Below are 16,793 nucleotides of genomic sequence, written 5' to 3'. Positions count from 1 at the left end.
CAGAGAGACAGGGGAATGAGAACACCAAGTCTGAACCTGAGTCCACTGCCTGTTTTTGAGTACACTCTTAATTCACATATATGTGCTGAGAACTAATAGACCTCAAGGAACCATGTCTTCTTAAAGAAATAAGGTTTTCAAAGCACTTTACAGAAAATTATTTAAAAATTCAGCAAGTGAATACATCATAAAATAATTATAAAAATATGCATAATAATTTTAAGAAAAAAAAGAATAATTATAATTGAGAAGTTATTATTAATTTTAAGTTGTTAGAAAACACCAAGTGGCAGCTTTTAAGAGATAAATCCTGCTTATGCCTTAGAAGAAATGTTGCTGTAAATTACATTTCTGCAAAGAAATGGAGGTATCATTGCACTTTCAGATGGGAGCTTGGCATGAATATGAGTTCAATGTCAAATAAAAGCATCCTCACAAAAGTCTCTTCTATTGCCTAATCACTAACATTAAATTGCACTAGTACAAGCAAGACATATGAATGTACTTAATGTCTCTGTGTGGACTTGATCTGACTTTTGTCCTAAAGCATATGAAATCATTCTCACCTAAATGAGTCTAGAGTTATTCTGTAGTCACTTTTGGCTCTGTGAATGTGAAGCATTAATTCAGTGACCGTGTCATTTGAGTCTCATTCTCTGAAATTAGTTTGTGACTCAAAGGACAGTCAGAATTTGACCAGAGGTCTTAATTTATAAATCTTAGAGCTTTAGTATTCTCTGTGTATCCTTCCTGCTTATTTCTGGAAGCAAACTTTTTACTCTATTTACAACACTCCTACCTTAGGTCCTAGAACTCTTAGAAGTCTTAGAGGTGAAAAAAAATCTCAGAAGGAAATCTGAATCTCATCCCCTGTTTTCTTACTCTTAAGTGCTCAAATTTAACTTCCAGTTGTTTTATTCCAAAGGACAGTAATTTCAAACGTTTCACCATGGAAAGGAATTTTTTTTCTCCAGTATTTCACTTTCTTCTGTTCCACTGAAAAGAGAAGAAACCCTAGAATCCAACCCTAAGAACTCATGTGAGACACATGGAAACCTTGTCTACTAGATGCTTCTAAACTCAGACTATTGGCCAAGGTGCCTAGAGTTTCTGACTTCAATTAGATAATCAGGAAAAGCTGACAGAGTTAGGAGACTACTGTCTCCATCGAAGAATGTGAAGAGACAAATAAACCAACCTATGGGCTCATAGGAAGTGTTTACCAAAAAATCTGAGAGAGCAGACACTGATGACACATTCCCAATAGATGGTATTGCTGTTCCTACATGAGAAGCAATTTTACTTACATTGCATTTAAAAATTGCAACTTCTGCAAAGCTTATATTCTCTTGAACTCCTCAAGGTCAGAATGCATTGTTGTTAAATACTGACTTTCCTTTTTTCCTAATTCTGACTATACTGAGGCCAGAGATAAAACATTGCGTATAATAACATCTGTATTGCCTAATTTAAGCCACTAGAAAATTACAAATTTTTGCACCCCATCTCATTATACTCCCAGTACATGTGTGCATTTTACTATCCAGTGAAAAAGGTCATTTTTGTGGGTACCACTATTTTAAAACCATATTTCAATAAAATTGTTCCAGAATTTATCCTTAAAAGAACCATAGTGCCCCCCAAAAATTATTTGATCCTTAACAAAGTGTTGCCTGTACATGTCTAATTTGAAACTCATTGCTCACTCTACTACAAAACACAGTGGTTAGATCAGAAAAGCTAAGGGGTGAAAGAAAGGGCAATCTATTCTTCTTCAAATTACTAAAAGGATCATTTAAGTTATGTGTATAAAACCTTAATCACTGTACCAAATATTTAAAAACTCACAAAAACTTGCCCAGTGTCAAGAGTTATAGATAAATATGCAAATTTAAATATTTGGGAAAGCCACATCATCCAGATGAAATAAAAATCACTAAGTAGTGTTTAGACAATTATGAGACTGTCATTATCATTCTAGTTAGGGTCAACTTGTATTTATTATCTTATTCCAGTTTCCAGAAAAATCCATTAGCGATGTCATGATTTAAGAAACTTTTCTGTTATACTGACATACTTTTAAGGTGTTTACCACAGAAAAGAACATTTTTCATCAGTTCTGGATGGCTGGAAAGTATTTGATTTCCACAAACCATCTTTACAATCCCTTCAAAGGGATTGTTTGGGCAACAAATTAATTGAACTGAATTCTCTGCCAGCCGAGGCAGTTCATTCCCAAATTCATTGTCCCCACAAATAATTCTTTTGTCTCACAAAATCGAGAAGCATCTACAGGCTTCACAGTTTTGGCACAAGGATGGCCGTGAGTTTGTGGTGTAAGAAGGGGTTTCATCTGGAGACTGTCATTCAAAACTGTTTTGTATGAAAACATAGATTTCTTTGACAGCATTATCACTCTGGTAGCACTGCTAATGGTGGCAATCTCTGTCCAAGGTACTTGCTTCTTGCACCACCAGTCTCTCTCCCTCTAGCAGCTTCACAGTGAGCCAGACCGAGGAGCTGATCCGCTAGAAATACAACTTTCTTCTGTGGGTAATTTCCCAGCGAGATCACAGTTCTGATTCAGTTCTCTTGGTGGTTATGCAGCAGAGAGATACCTACTAAAGGACAAGAGCAGTTCTTAAGATGTTTTAAGCATTGGTGTTTGCCAAAAGCTAGATTGATTATTATCCTTTTTTTTTTTTAACTGAATTCTTATCAGGGAAGTGAAAGCATTTTATTTCAGAATAGGTTAATGCAATACTAAAATCTTGGCCAAAACCCAGTAGTGTAGTGGACTGTTTATCTGCAGAGGTCACAACTCCATATGATTACTCTTAGGGACATCAGCATTATGATTGGTTGAAGATGAGAATGAACAGTAAAAAAAGGTGAAAACTCCTTCTCTGTTGCTTCAACTACTAACATTTGAGATGGGAGAAAGAGGGAAGTGAAAAATGGTGGAATTGGTTTAAATGGTTTTCCAAGAAAATCTTGTAGTATAAAAGCAGGTCTCTAGCCTGGATCCTTCTTCCTAAATGCAACAGAGAGATATGAACCTGAGATAGAAGGAGAAGCTGACATTAAAGATGCTATGGTTGCCTAACATTTGGTCAGCAAAATCATGAAGAGTGAAAGAAGCATTTGGGAATCTTAATCTATGCAGATTTACTAGTGGAATACTTCTCACATTTATTCACCTGTTTCCATTAATTTTTCAAACCCCCTAGAGGAATGAGTGATAGAGGGAGTGGAAACAACCTCTGTATTTAATGGAAACATTCTGCTGCTCACTACCACTTGTCTTCAGTGTCCTCAGTAATGAGGTGATGAAGAAAAGCAAAGACAACTCTAGGGAATGTGTGAAATTCTAGTTTAGAGACTCCAGCTCCTTCTATGTGAGGACCTTTTGGAATTGAATTTAAAAATTTTAAAAGTCCTGAAGACATACAACCACTGTATGAACAAGTCATTTCTTAACATCAAGTGTAAGCAGCATATATATAAAGGACACTATGAAAAGAAGCAGATATTGAGTTGAAAAAACAGTATTGAAACTTTCTGCACAAAAACTATACTGTCAAGAGAAAAATATACTTAAATCCTTGCTTTCATTGAAGCCAAGAGCTTTGAAATATTCAAGCAGTGTAGATTAAGTTATTTTGTCTTTTGGCCAAAGGTTTAAATGCAGTTATGAAAGGTTTCTGCTAATTGCATATCCACTAAAGGGTCCAGTTTTTAGACTTCTTGGAGCTTTTTTTCACCCTGATTTTTCAGAAGAACTTTATCAGATTCTCTGTTGCTTAGTAATTACACTGAACTCAGGGAGTACAGAGTCACAAGAGTCTATGGAGTCATAGTGAAGTTTATGGTCTTATATAGAAGGCTTAAATAGACCATCATTACATGGTCCCTGACCTTACAAGAGGAAACAGAAAAAGTATTAGAATGTATTTATTACACTATAGAATAATGTAAGCTATTAGAATTCCCTTTTACACACATGAGTTTAATACCCATGCTCTGATCCTCAAAACTATTATACCTTACTTCAAGGAGGCGGAGAAATTTGAAACTAATGTGGAAACAATAACTACATAAATATATACTATGGAGCTGGAAATGAAATCTGAAGCACTTTGATATGCATAACATGCTACTACTACTCCTTTCACAGAATTAAACACAAAACAAATAGAAAGAAGCATATTAGTAAGAACAAATTTGTATTGATCAAGTCCCTGGATGACAAAGGAAAACAGATCATGAGAAGAGGGCTGAAAAAAAGACCATTTTGATAACAATACCCAAGACATTTAATAAGGAAGCAACAGAAGAAAAAAAATGCTCATTGCAAACTTACATTTATTTATGTAGCTGTCTTCTCCCTGCTATTCATATCAATAATTTTTCTGGAAAGAAATCTAAATGGATTACATTGCTCTGGATATTTGATATATTATTAATATTAATAGTATCCATTGTAACAATCCACTGAGCTTTGTAACTTTAATGCATATATGAAACAGAGTTTCTTTTCAATGTTATTCTGAAGCAAATAGATATGGGGCTTTTGTATATTCTGCTTACCTAAATGGAACTTTCCCTCATACATGATAGAGGATAGCATCATACATTTCAAAAGTCACCTTGCAACATGCAGAATCTCCCATCAGCATTTTACCCTTACATTGACAGTTAATAAACTTTGTAGTTTGACACTGAGAGATTTTTGATCTTCCATTCTGTAGCCTTAAGTTTAATAATTGCCCCCGTTAATGAAATAAAAAGACAGTGTTTCTTTCAAACATGGCAAACAGTTGATCTCTGCCACTTTGTCCCAAACCTCTGTGCTGCCTCTTCAGCTCTAGATTGTGTCTCAGTTACTCAAATCAATTTTACAGAGGCACACAAGTTTCCCTGAAATAGGACTTAGTGCACCTCCTTGCCAAAGTTCAAAGTTGCCAGAAGTCTGTACAGATATTTAGAAGTATGTGATATTTATCTCACATAAATACTAGTATATTTTATCACAATTTGATAGAAAATCTATGGGGTAGTTCCTAACTGGCTAGAAATCAAAGCAAATTAGTTTAGGGACTTGAACAAAGTATCGCGAGGTAAAACTGCCTGAAAACTTACTCTGCTCTCAACCTACAGAAAATGCTCATCAAGAGCTTATTTAAAGCAGTTTATCCATTGCTGACCTCAAGTTAAGACCATTTCTACCAACAGCAAGCCCTGTGTGACTGGTCCTTAACACAGCTGACAGCTGATTCAGGAGTACAGGCTCACGAGGAACCCTGCACAGCTGAAGCAGTTGTGAGTTCATCACAGCAGAAGATTCAGCTCCCAAGGTGGTGTGAGGTTTTTCCCTTGAGAAGAAAGGAGAAAACAAATATTACACTCTGCAAATGGAGAGTATGCAATGCTCAAATACTTTTGTAAGGAGAGCCTTATGCTTTAAACATGAAAGGATCCCTGTTAAAAAAAAACAGGAAATGTACAGTTTAATCTGGGCTGGAGGATAAGGTCAACAGGACCTTACTGGTGCTAAGAACATTTTAAACAGGGAGCTGTCAAAGAAGGATGCTCTGGTTGCCAGCCACCTCTGGGGGAAGGTCAAGCCAATGCTGTCCTAAATTTTTCTCACATAGTCAGCTTTAAAATGGGAATTTTCTCCTGTTGTTTTTAACTAGTGAGAATTTTCCTTTTCATAAGGGACATCAAGCCTGTTGGTGTGAAGACTCAGTTTGGGGAGTATGAATGATGCTCTTGCCAGCAGTCCATGGTGCTGATGGAGAGATTTATATTTGAGAATGGTCAGTGTCCTCGGCCTGCATCTGCAACGGATTATTTCCAACATTTTTTGAAAGGTCACTTGGTGCGTTTCTGTGTCAGCATTGTCAAGGATTTATGGACAGCAAGTAAAGGTCAATAATGCACACAAAATGGCCTGCCAAAATGAGTTGTGATCTACTAGTGGGTTGTTGCCCTCCAAAGTTCCTCTAAACTGGAGATAACATACAGAAAACACACCTGTTAGTTTATCATGCTGTTTGGCAATTGCTCAACATAGCTCAAATCTCCTGCTGAGCTATGAAAAAGTCCACTAAAAGTCACAATAAGAAAAATTTCAGTATATATCATCTTCATTATCCATTTTTCTTTCATGCACTTCCCCATTATAATGGAGTGGACTTTCATGGGTGTCCAGCGTGTGCATGGTAAAACAGAACTGATTCTATTCAGAGATGAATTTGCCGATTTATGTTTCTGAGCTACAGTATCCTTAACTGTGCAATATTTTCATTAAAAAGATGCTGTCTATCTTGTATTAAATTAAGAAATGAAGAAGTGTGGCAAGTTGATATTACGAGATGCTTTTTTCATGACTAATGGTAAAGGTTGGACTATATTTTCACATCTTACAACAGAAACAGCCAGTGGCTTCACATGAGGAGCAGAGCTCAAGAGATAAACTTCCCCCCCAATCCTCACCACCCAGATTGCATCTAGACCATCACATGTATCAGCAACTGACTGACCTATTCTCCATCAGTTTGGATCCATTTAGCTTTTGGCTTATAGTCAAAATCTACAGCTCTAGGAATTACAGAAGAGGAGGACTGTCTAAATCTCCTGTCAACACACACAGTGATCCACTGAGCTCAGACCCAGTGCGGCAGCCTTCATCACACACTGCTCAGCCTGCCATGCTAGTGGTATCTCACAAATACTGCTAAAAAACATCATCCCCAAAGCAAAGATGTGTGATGAGTACAAAGGTACTCCCAGGAGGGGGGAGTCACCAAGTCTCAGCACAATTACCTCCTCCCAAGTTGTCACTTCCCCTTGTGCAGAGAGACAAAACCCAGACTGCTCTTCTGTAGCCCAGCCAGGAGATCCTGCAATAAACAACAGAGCACTGTTCCTTCTAAAATCCCTTACTATTTCCCCAAGCATTTGACTGCCTTTTCCTTTAGGTTTTCTCTGCCTCTTTAAGACACCAGAAAGGGCACCCTGCTCTGGCTCCTCTCACTGGCCTTGGGTGAGACGGCTGAGTGACTGCTTTCCCTTGGTTACCTATTTAAAGCTGGGAAAAGACACAGGCCCCCAACTAGAAAACCCTTTGAGGACAAGTCAAGTGGGGTATTTTTACCCTGGCCCCCAAAAAAGCATGCAGAAGTCAGGATAGTTACTATGTTTTTGCATCAAATGAAGGTTGCTCCCTCAACTTGCTTCTATTTTTTTGCTGTTACTAAACAAGTTACGGAATTACATCAAAGATTAAATGAAAGTAAAAATGCCTTTTTTTCTTCTGTATTAACCATTTAGTGTTACCCATTTCTGCATCTATACACTTTTCAAGGAAATCAGGCAATCAGAAACCTCCTGTTATGCTTTCATTCTTCAGTCATTGTTTGTGCTGCTGTTCTAGCATGCCCTAGTGTGACAAACCACTAGGCAATAATTATTCTATTATATTTTATGCTACATCAGAAATGTAGCAAGCAGGCTTGCTGTGGTGTTCTCTCCATAAGCTCAGACCAGGCAGGAGTGAAATGGAGAGAATTAATACGAAGAGAAACTACTTTTAAATCTCAGAGCAGTACTTCATTCTGAGTTTTGTTCATCACTGGGATTCATGCCAAGTTTAATGAAACAGAATTTCTCAGTTATATTTCCACATTACATTTCCATCTTTCATTAAAGTAGAGCCAGAAAAGCACTTAAGCACATGCTTAAAACTTCAAAATGCATTCTCAACATATTGCCTAATTCCTGTGATATTTCTGTTCACTGGGGGTCTTCACAAGTTCAGACTAATACTAGAAATTGGCTTTGATTTAGATAAAAGCATTCTTGTCCTAAATGAGGTCAAATACAGCAAGGCCAAAACCTGAGATCTTCACATATGCTGTGGGAGACAGATACTATCATTCTTCCCTATGCAGCTAAAACTTTGGCCAGTTAGACCCAGTATAAAGAGAAATATCTAACCCCTGTGGCTTTCTTGCCACAGACAGCTGGCCCATGGGCTAGACTGGCTCACATTCTAACACTAAGGGCAATGACTACTTCCAGCAGAGTGACTTGCCAAGTACAGGGCTGTCCAAAATGAGCTTTAAAAAAACAGTAAAAGTGGCAGCTTCCAGTTTTTTTAAGACAGCCCTGAGCCTTTGTTGTTATAACTGGTTCCCCTCTGTCAAAGAAAGGGCATTTTGTACTCAAGGATGTTTTCAGTCACTTCCTTAGGGACCCCATGTCCTCACGTAAATGGCAGGATTTCCTAAGTGGTTCATGTACAGGCCAAATTTTAATCCCATTTTAAAACTTCAGTAGTCTTCTTGAGGAAGATTCAACTCCCAGCAAGCACGAGGATATTATTTCAATACAGTGGAACTCAGACGTTTAAAGGGGTTTAAGCTGCAATTTATATCTTCCAGAAAACCTTGCTCTGAGCTGAATCACATACTCCCAGCGTCTGCTCCTTATTCTCACCTATTCTCCTTCTTTCACCTGAGGAGTTAGGTAATGTCTGGCCCAAGTACAGTAAGACCCCCGCCCCTTTTAAAGACCCATCTTATTCTAGAACAACGTTGTTTATGTATTCCATATGTCCTATCATTAGTGTTATCCTTGATTCTCTGTCTCCCACTTTCCTCTTGTGCAATAAAAGAGGTGAAGTAACACATTGTAAAAGAATGTGTTTGCAAGATAGAATAGACTTCTGCCTCTCTCTTTCAGAGGCTGCTGCAAGAACAGAGTTGCTACCTATCTTGCCAATTTGACCCCAACGTGTCTAGGGCCTGTCAGAGCAATTGTGCGTGAACACATCAATCTGTTCATGAGCAATAGCTCTGTGCCTGAGATGGCCATTGATTTTATTTTTTTCCACTGTTACTGCCACACTTGTCAAAACCTGCACAAGTTATTGTTGGTATTGTTAAAAAAGATGTTAAGGAACCTTTGGGGAAGATGTGACTTGATCTTCCTGGAATAGTTTATAAATTTTTGTCTTGTTTTTTTCAAAGTCCTGTATGCCCAGTCAAGGCCAAGAAGATGCTTCTACTTGAAACTGGAGACTGCTTGTTTTGAACATTTCTAAGAAAGAAACCAATCCATTCCAACCAGACCACAATAAATTGCCTTAGATCTGTCTGTGACAGCTCAAAAATTAGTAAGGATAATTTCATCAATTAAAATCACCAACTGCTCGATTTATGACAGCATCTAAGAATCAATGAGCACAGTTGCTCGATTTATGACAGCATCTAAGAATCAATGAGCACAGTGTATATTGTAAAACAGGCTCATGTTTCCTTCTCTTTCTCTTTTATACCACTGTAATTCAGGAATACCTTCTTCATTTGACTCAATTAGTCTGCTGTAAAGCTGTACAAAGGTGGGCAACCTCTGCCTGCAGTGAAGGCAACATCCTATCTTGTGCTGGAGTAGCTATAGCGGGAATCAGGCACAAAGACTTCAAAATTGGTCTTTAACTGCATACTTGGTGCCCAGGCAATGTTAACAGTGTCTGGAAATCTGTTTGTATGTCTCATTTCACTGTCTGCTAGCCATCAGGCCATTGGAAATAAAAAAAAAACAGAAAACCATTGATGGTATATCCTCTCTTACCATTGCATGGAAAAGGGTATAGGAACATAAGCAACCCAAAAACATCTGTCTTTCTGGATTATTTGAAAATAACCTCATCTTAATGAAGATGTAAATGATATCAGAATCTGAAGCATAGACTCTGATGGAAAGAGAAATTATTATTTCTCTTCTGTTTCCTAAGTGATGAGACCCACAGGCACTTCTCTTTGTGTTTCATCCCAGACATAAGAAAAAGACATTTGTAAAATCCTATATCTATTCTTTTCCCTTCACTGAAGATTTGGTGTGTCACTGGTTACTCACAGAAAACCACTGCTGAATTTGCTATAACATTTTTGGAGTGAGGGATGTAGATGTGGGCAGATTCGTTATAGTGTTAAAATTATTTTTCTCTTGCAAAAGATAGCAAATCAACGAACATGGATAAATAAAAGCATACTAGTTGCTAGTAAGTTGTCTGAATCTTTGTTTTTAAGTTAGAGGAAGTTTAAGTAACTCTGTTCCTGCCAATTTCATTTCATGGACTTGTGTCTCTGTTCCTACTACACACGTCCATCAGTTTCCAGACAGAAATATATTCTATAGTTCTGAGTGCCTCTTTGTTATCCTTGTAAGAACCTAAATGTCTCTTGCCTCAGTCCTTTTTCTTTTGTCTGCCTTCGGAAATCTCTTCTATTTGGATTTTTCTACAAGGTGAGGAAAAAAATTAATTAAAATCTATGGGAAAATCAAGACATTTCCTCAAATTGTCCCAGGTTTTGGGAGTAAAACTAATCAAGACAGTGATTAGACCCTTCACAGCTGCAGCAGTTCAGCAACAGGTAACCACTTTCCAGGGAGTGGAGTGTACAACTGGCAAAGTATTCTCCATTCACCAGAAGAGGAAGCTCCTAAAAAGGACAAATAGCTGCATGTGGAATATGGTACATTTGGAGAGTCACTAAAGATCTAAACCTAGATGCACTCATATAAACATTGAAAAACCTCGGGTCACCTCAGGTGCTTGTTATTTTAATATTGCCTCTGACGAACAGTAAAAGTGAATTGGAAGAGTGTGTTTGAAAACCTGTATCTATAACACATTTACACCAAGACATAACTGGACCTCTACACTTGTCTGTTTATTTCACACTGTTTCATTTAAATTACATACTGGCAAAGTCTTCTTTTCTCTAGCATACTCATTGCTGTGTAATTTATAGTGTCATGCATCTCCATTCTGTTACACATAAATTTCATGTCTGAGGCAAATAAAAAGATAAGTGCAATCCATATTGCAAATGCATTGTGCCACTAAATTTGCATGCTTTCTCCTTGTTCTTCTTCACCTCAAGGAATTTATGTGTTCATTGTAGCAATGTCTGATATCACAGTGTGTATCCTTTTATCAGTTATATTGGGATTTTAAAACAAGCTGTTTACTGTTTATGACAATGTACTGTTTATGACAATGTATACATTGTCACAGCAGTCTTCACTATCTCCCCAAATAATTTCCAATATATGGTAAAAATATCTGCTTAACTGAAATATTACAGTAAAAGTATGGACACTGCTTGAAAATACACTTTTATCCTCTAATTTTATTTGTATTCAAGAAGGCAGTCCTAGATCAGATTATTAATTTTAAAAAATTAAACCACTTTACAGATTTGAATCCACTTGTAACAGGGAAAGTTTTAATCTTAGTTTATCTCCTGATGCAGTAGACCATCTAGCCTTTTCAAGGCACATAAAGTGATCTACCAACTAGATTTGAATGGATACTAATGAGGTAACTTTAAATACAATTAAATAAGCAGGTCTGTGAGAGGATAAGCCACTGAATTTCACTCTCTAAGGTCTGGTGTCTTGCGTCTAAGATTCCATGTTCTGATGTTGCGAAAAAGAAAAACTTGTGCCTCACTTTACTTGAGCTCTGGCACAAGATGATCCCTTGCTTGTCTGCAGCATCCTTTTTTTTACAAAGATTTTGGGTATTTAGATTCACATGTGGTTGCATGAGCTTCATTCTCTCAAGAAATTATGACAACTAGAAAGAGAGATTTGGAGATTTTTCACTGGAACAAGTCAGTACAACTTCACCTACCTCAGTGAACTGAAGTGAATTGTTGAGAAGCTGAGCGCTAAAAATAGATAGTAATTAAAATGGAAATATTGGGCTGGGCAAAGTCTAACTCAATGCTCTCCCTCCTCTGCACCTCCTTGAAATACAAATACAATGTAATTTAATTTGAATTAATTATTCACAAGTTCATAAAGTAGCATGTTTTCAAGTGAGCATTAAAACCAGAACTTTAAAGCAGCCATTGTACACGTAACCTGTAATCAAAATAAAGCTAATTCCTTTAGAGTTAAACAAAAAGTTCAGTTCTCACTCTTGACTTTTGGATGGTATTTTTGTAACAGTGCCATTCTGGTGGATGAGAAATAATGACATGAAAAAAGTGGAAATGTGGTTTCTCTATTTATTTCCATCGCCTTCTGGTAAACTACCAGGATATGCTCACAGTAATTTGTAATGTTATGGAGTATCTGTACTTTGCCTATCCCTCTGAAGCCATTACTTAATCAAGTCTTGCATAATAAGTAAATAAACTAAGACCAAAATAAGATCTATTGATATTATTTGAAAATTATATTATTAAATAAGGTCTGCTTAAAAATGTTCCCTGTGATAAATCACAATTTGTTAAAAATTCAAATGAATGAATGTTTTTAAAAGACAGAAGCAGAAAACAGAGAACTTCAGTCCTTTTTAAATGATGTCCATAAATAATAACTTCTTCAATTAATCTGATTCAGTACATTAATCAAACATAATTGATTAGTAGACAGAAAATGTGACGTGTTGATGTGACTGGTGGGGGAGTTGCTTAAGCTATAGAAGTCTTTAAAAAACTCCCTCCCCCAGCAGGGTGATCTCAGGTGGGATGTTAAATGTATGCTCAGCCACTGGCTGCAAGAAGTCACTAAAGCAAACACCGAAGCACCTTGGTGGAGGCAATTGCAGCCTCAATACTATCAACTGGCAGTTCTGCTCAGTGACCCTCTCAGATCTCAGGAAAGGTCTTTTCAGGTTCTGGGTCTCGCTGTATTGATTTCAATCAGCAGCTTTTCCTAAGAGCCCCACTTCGAAATAGCCCTGACAGAATTTCTACTCTCTAGCCCAAGTTTTGTCTCAGGGTTTTTGTTCACATTTGACATCGTTCAGATAAATTACAGGAGTGGATTTTTTTGTGTGTACTTGTTTTCCTACCCACATTTTTTAAAAATTATGTTTGTTCCCAACACAAGTAAATCTTTCTGTTTACTTATGCTTTCAGTTGCTCTATTGAGGGATGCACACTGAGCTGCCTCAAGTGTTGTTTTCAAAATGTTTTTACATTTTTGGTCATGCTTCAGTGGGACCAAAGTATTTCTGTCAACGACTTCATTAATGCCAGGATTTTACCGCTGGCTTTTGAGTACTGGAGGCACCCCACTGGAGGCTCTCTCACTGCTCTAATCCCCACGCTTTCCTCTTATCCTTAACAGAGCAGCAGAGGCTTTGGTAGCCCACACACTCCAGTGGCACAGGCTGCAGGGGGACCAGACACCAGAAGTCAGAGCAGAAGGGCAGAAAATCTGCCCCATTATGCTTCTCCCTTGTGGGAGGCTGTGCCCGCTGCACCGCATCACCAATGGCACGGAGCAAAGAGCATGGGCGACCCAAAGTCACTCAAGCCGTGCTTGCACCTCCTAACTCCTATAGCTCTTGGAATAAATTAGAGCAGCCTAAGGGGCTTTTTGATGGTTAATGCTCTGGAAGAGGGGAATGAGTATTTCAGACAGTAAAAAAGTTTCAAAGTTCTTTTTCATTTGCTGTTTTTTTTTGTTGATGCTTTTTTTAAATTAAGAAAGCTATCAGGAAATCCTCAGCAGAAACTGAGAATGGGTTCCTGATGGCTGACTGGATTTTGCAAAGTTCCGTTTTAAGGTTTGCTTTGAGTAAGCTCAAATCAGGTTGCCATATGGAATTACTCCATGCAGCAATCTGACCTAGAGCAAAACTGAACAAAGCTGAGATTATTTACTAAAATCCTAAACCACTGGCTGTTTTGCATCTCTCCCACACTGGATCTAATTCTGTAAGTAAATAAGCCCATATTAAGTTAAAACCCCAAGTCAATGAATAGACCAAATAGTTGTACACAAGGTAGGCTATTTTGTGACACACAAAACACAGCCATGGGTCAACATTCAAATCTGAGACCGTCTCAAAGCTTGTTGGCACCTGCGGTTTAGAATACTTACTGCTGTAGCCAAGAAGATTGATCACAGGAAGGCCAAGCTGTTCAGTAAAAATAAAATAAAATAAAATAAAAATTTAAAAAAATCAGCTGTTTTCTATGAGCAGTCTGTCAGATAACCAGCCTAATGAAACCATGAGCATTTCTCTTGAGCTCAAGAAACATTCATGCTGAAGAGGGTACTGGAGTCATTCTAATACTTTGCAGTTGTTTTGGAGGTTAAATAGAAAGCAGCACAGAAGAAAGACTCTGCCTTGGTGATTAGAGAAAAGTCAGAAACATAACATCAAAATGCACAGTTTTGCCCTCGATGAAAATAGACTTAACACTTAGGCTGTATTTTTCACCTCACTATGCTCTCCAAATTAAAAACACAAAGGATGCCTTTCACTGTTATTTTTTTTTTAAAAAAGATACAACTGTCCCACAGAAAAAACAGACAGACAAAACACAGTCCTGTTTTTGTTAAAATAATTTATAGCCTGATGAAATGTCTAGTGTCAGAATCAAAACCAAGAAGCTTCAAATGAAAAATGCATCTAACTCTGTCAGAACTGCATAAGCTGCTTGCATTCTCAGCTGTCCCCATCCTGGGCTCCAAACGGATGCAATAGTAAAAGAAAAGGAGCAAAAGGCTCAGCAGACAGCGATCTTAATGTCTTTTGACAGGATGCATCACCAATTTAGAAAATACTGAAATTCAGCGTGGAATTTTTGCTAGCTTGTACATACCAGTGTGGTGTCACCAGCTATCTCCTCTGGCAGAGCAAATGGGCATTCCCAACAAAGTTGCCTTACCTGGTTGGATACAGGCAGGACTCCAGTGGGCAATCATTTATTCTGTGTGATGACAATACTCTCATGCATCTACGCTGAGTTTTACTAGAAAATATGGGAGAAAAAGTATAGTTTCACATCTTCTGACACCTTTTTCCTTGCTTTTCTTACCACTTGTGCAGATAATAGCACAGAAGAAAGGTGGCAGCATAACGTGCTTTACCTCATAAAATAGACAATGCTAATGTAAAAAGGTGTTTTTAAATGGTGGTGTGATGCTCACTGCTATTTCAGCTCTCCTGTACTTGATAACTCTCTACAAGATAGAGGGCCACCTCTTTTCCTATGTGATGAACAGGTAGGCAGGCAATCATGGTAGGTAGCCAAAATCAGTGTAGCCTCAAGGCTGCTCTAGCAGATCCCAAGTATCCAGACAGTTCAGAACTGTCTCAAGTTTCAAGGGAGATAGAAGGAGCTATAGAAAGATTCCAGCTTGCCCTTTGAAAGTGAATCAAATTGTCTCTGGAAATATATCTTGAGGGGAAATTGAAAGCATCCAGCTTGAAAAAGTACCTTAAACTCATCATCATGTTCTCACATCTCCTTTTTAGAAGAAGTAAAAAAAAAAAAAAAATTCAAAGGTAATACATTTGATAATGTACAAGTTTATCTATTTGCAACAGAGCTTTGATATAACTTTGAAATACGTCATACTAACAATTCCCAGGAATATGGCTGGATGTGAAAATTGGCTTCCATATGAAATTTACCACCCAATACACTGGGTACCAAATCATGGAGCTTATGGTCAGTTGAAAACTTGAAATATGCTGACACTTTCTGGGTTCTACTTTCCAAGTGTCAGTTTTGGCTCTGCGTTTTATATTAATACTTTTATTATAGAGTAGGGTTTTTTTTGTTTTGTTTATAGGCTAAAAAATAGTATAGATCAAACAGGAAAAATACAGATAACATGATAAAATTGACAAAACTGATGACAGCTCATGGTAATAATGACTAAATGAAAAATAGTGATGAGATGAGCATCAATTATGAACATTTAATTATTTGCATGTAATTTAATGCATGTTTAGAAAATGACCCAATTTTTAAGTTTCCCTCTCAGATGCATCTGCTTGTAGCTTTTTTTTTTTATTATTTTCAAATACAGGTGTATGCCCTCTGGTCTCAGTTTTCATCTTTACGTTCTGTTTACAGGCCAGAAGAGACAATGTTCTGCAATGCAGCTAAAGTAGCTTGCATATTTGGTATGCTGAAGGCATCTATCATCTTTTGTCTGTAGCTTTTCTGAAAGGTTCATCACCTCCATTCCCTCAACCTGTAGCTTTCTTGTGGCAGAACTAATGCCTGTGAGAAAAAGATTGCAGGGTCCTCAGTATGACATTGACACCAGCTGCACAAAGGAGGGAAAGAGAAAAGGGAAAGCAAGTAATGGAAACTCTTGCCAGATAGCCATTTTCCTCATCAGAAGGAACACACAATTTTCAGGATCAAGAGAAGAAGCTATAGCTGAGCAAGCAAGACCAGGGCTTGGGGCAGAAGGGAGGAGAGGGAAATAGAACAGATTATTCCTGTGAAAGACAAAAACAAGAGCACAGACTGTGGGAGAAAGGCAATGGCAGTGTGTGGCAGAGAGAGGTGTCTGCAAGGAAGAAAAATCCCGGTAATGGTGAGGCTGAGCTGTTTCCATATGTACACAGCCTTGCACCTGGCCTCAGGACCACAGTCCAGAATGCTGTATGCATGCATAAGGCATGGAGTCCTTCAGGCTTTGTGGTGTGGTGGATAGCTCTTTTTACTCACACAGGCACGCAGCAGGCTGTTTGTGACCTTCTGACAGCCAGAGGAGCTGTATCAAATGAAATTGCTGATGCTGAAGCCTCTGATGGTCACCATATGTGGATAGAGGAAGTTCCTGATGGTATTGCACACTTTTATTGCAATGACCATAAGAGCAGATTTCCTCAGTGCAGAGCAATTTGCCAATGAGCAGGGAAATCAAGAGTGAATAGACACCAGTGGGCAAGAGCTACCTTCAGGCACCAGAAGAGAGACTAAGGAGCAGGCATGGAAATGGCA

This window comes from Chamaea fasciata, unplaced genomic scaffold (genome assembly GCF_029207755.1).
Source record: "Chamaea fasciata isolate MVZ Bird 193981 ecotype frontalis unplaced genomic scaffold, bChaFas1.0.hap1 SCAF_3, whole genome shotgun sequence".
In the NCBI taxonomy this organism is placed as follows: domain Eukaryota; kingdom Metazoa; phylum Chordata; class Aves; order Passeriformes; family Sylviidae; genus Chamaea; species Chamaea fasciata.
Note: the sequence above shows the minus strand (reverse complement) of the source record.